At 33.4% G+C, this 3,191-nt stretch overlaps 1 protein-coding gene across 1 annotated transcript in view; it reads right to left on the bottom strand.

The window, feature by feature from the left end:
* The window catches only part of CNKSR2 (connector enhancer of kinase suppressor of Ras 2), a 231,532-nt gene that overhangs the window by 63,528 nt on the left and 164,813 nt on the right, over positions 1–3,191 (bottom strand). The gene's annotated exons all lie outside the window — the stretch shown is intronic.

Below are 3,191 nucleotides of genomic sequence, written 5' to 3'. Positions count from 1 at the left end.
GCTAAATGCTAACTACCAGAAAAGCTTAATGTCTCAATAGAAAAACCCACAGCTGTATTGACTGGTCCAGCTTTCAAGGACTATAAATCTGCTTTCCGCCAGATAGTCTACTAAGCTACATTGTTGTTCACTGATACAAGAAGGTTAATTGTGTTCATATGATTAGCTAACTAACAGAGTATAGAATGTGTAATTTCAATTCACAGATCCTCCTTCAAAATGTGTTTGAGGTACCAGAATCTTCTTTTTCTTTACAAAGGTATGCCTGTAAGAGGTAAATGGATTTTGCTTACATAAAATTCGCTGGTCTTGGTTTTATGCAATATATTTGTATTCTGTGACATACTTTCTTGTTTGGTATCTTTATCCATAAAATAACATTCTACTTATAATAGCAATTTTCTTTTTTTGTGTATGGTTTACTTAATTCTTATGAATATGGTATCATNCATGGGTGGATACCAGTCCTAAATGTAAGTAGCATAGAATTTGCTGATGTACAGTGTAACCCAGAAATCATCACCCAAGTGTCAAAGCAATAGAAACATGTATGGACGTGGTGTGTGTGTGTGTGTGTGTGTGTTTACAAAACTTTGCAAGATACATGGCTACAGAAATTCATAATCAATTTTGGAGCGAAAACATAAAAGACAAAACTCTTTATGCTGTGTTGATTTTCTTGAGTGCACTTTGCTCCAAAATAATAACTCAGGCTAGTGTGCTTAAGTATAGGTAATTTGCATATGGTGATTTTCCTTAAATTGTTTGGCTGTAAAATTACTGAATGGTTATTTTCCTTTTGTGTTTCCACAAGTAGTCTTTTTANTACATGGACAAAAGACAGCTAGAAAGAACTGAGTTATAGAAGGTACCACCTATGCCTTTTGCATGTTATTCCTTAGATCCTGGAGGTCTATTTTAAAATCTACACAAAAACATATTTTATGCTCTCCAGGTTCTTTTTAATAAGATTATCTTTTCTTTCCCCATAAATATATTTTCATACTGATTGTGATTACAGAGTATAATCAGTGTATATATTGTTGAAACCCAAGAACTTCCAGGCACACAATATAGATTTATCCAACATTCAAAGAAACAAAGCCATAGATGTCTATTGTATATATTATATATATAAGAATGAAATTATCTTAAGAGAGATTTTATTATTTGTTTAAGCAAAATGACATTTCCTAAAGTAAAAAAATTAATATACATACAGTAGACCCTTGAACAATGTGGGGGTTAGGGGCACCAACCCTATAACTATTGACTCCCCCAAAACTTAACTAATAGCTTACCCTTGACCAGAGGTCTCACCAATATGTGAACAGTCAAATAACACATAGTTTGTATGTTATATGTAATACACATTATATTCTTACAATAATACCTAACTCTTTCTTATTTTTTCTAGTATTTCTAGGTAATGTGGTTTGCCTGTGAGGTTTTTTCGAATTATCACAAATCTCCAAAATTTTTCCTATTTATTAAAAAAAATCCATATATAAGTGGACCCATGAAGTTCACATATAAGTGAACAACTTGCATTGTTCAAGGGTCAACTGTATATGCTTTTAAAAGTCATAAGAAAAAACAGTGAAAACTATAGCTATGGAAATAGGCCTCTGCAGAAAAGAGTTAATACAGCAGGTTTGAGGCTGCTATCTTAGAAGGGTCTGTTTGCAAGGCTGAACCTCAGCTGGCATCTGGGAACTTGGTTGGTGAACAGTTACCTAAAATGACATTAGATTCACTAAGCAAGAAGACTGCTTTGCCCATGGACTAAACACCTGTTTTCTTTTCAGGAATCTAGAATTTTTGTAGTTGCTAGACAGAGGATGTCTACATGACCAACCCAGTACTATCCCTCAGTGCTGAGTCTTTAATGTGCTTCCCTAGGCAGAGACACTATACACATGACTGCATTTCTGCTGCTTGGGTGAGAGTGTACTCTGCATGATCTGTCACAAGGAGAGCATAGGAAGCCTATGCATATAGATTTCTCCAGATTTCATAGGTGTCTTTTTTCCTTCCTGCTCTGACTATACATTTTTGCTGTGTCACTGCTGTAAATCCTGGCAGAACTACATGCTGACTCTCATGAATCTTTCTAGTGACTAACTGAACATGTGCATGATTTTGGGGACCTCTGAAACAGCCTCATAATCAAGAGTGTTTACAAACTTATATTAAAGACTGTTCATTGTTCATATGCATAAATAAGCTCCTGACAGTGAAGGTTTTCTTATACCATCAGCAACAGTGTGATTAAGCACTCCTGAGGTGCAAATTTATAATCCTGTGTGTAGTCTTTTCTAGTAAAACTGATGGAAATATTCATTCTGAGTGACAAATATTTCACTGGTATCGCTGTTTTTCAGTTTCTAATGACATCATGAAAAATTTAACATAAGCATGACATTACCAACAGACACATGACTATAACACCTAACAGAGCAGACCAAATAAAGTGCTATGACTAAAAAAAAGAGAGACAGAGGCTTGGAATCTTTGCTTTCATGATGATGAATACTTTTTTGCTGACAGTGAAAATTTATAATATATTTTATTTTTGTATTTTTCTTATTAGCTTCAGATCATCCTTCTTCCAGGTTCATGCTTAAGTATATCCTTTAGAAGTTCTTTCATAAAAGACTATGGGCACAAAACTCTTTTAGATTTTCATGTTTGAAAATATTAAAATCCTTAACTCTTGAATAATAGCTTAGCTAGGCATAGAATACTGGGTTGAAATGAATTTTCTCTCAGCACTTTGAATATATTACTTTGATTCCTTTTCACATTTATTGCTACTCTTAAGACATCTGTAGCTACTCTTTCATTAGTTACAATTTGTCTTTAGTCTTTCTGTAGCTTTTAAAACATTTTTCTCTTTATCCCTGATATTCTGCAGTTGTACTATGAAGGGTCTATGTTATAATTTCTTTTAATTAATCCTATTTCACATTCATTGTATTGTACTTGAAGGTATTATTTCTTTGCTTCTCAAAATTCTCATGACTTATGTCTTCAAATGGTCTTCTTTACCAGTCTTTTTTTTCCCTAAAGACATATCATCCGTGTATCTTTCATATTTTCACCCTTTCATGTTTCTGCAATGCTTTTAAGGTAATTTTATTCTGATGTCTTCTAATTTCCCAATTCTCTTTCTTATTGTATCTAGTAAA

Source organism: Crocuta crocuta, unplaced genomic scaffold (assembly GCF_008692635.1).
Source record: "Crocuta crocuta isolate KB4526 unplaced genomic scaffold, BGI_CrCroc_1.0 scaffold488, whole genome shotgun sequence".
Taxonomy (NCBI): domain Eukaryota; kingdom Metazoa; phylum Chordata; class Mammalia; order Carnivora; family Hyaenidae; genus Crocuta; species Crocuta crocuta.
This window is presented reverse-complemented; position numbering and strand designations above follow the sequence as displayed.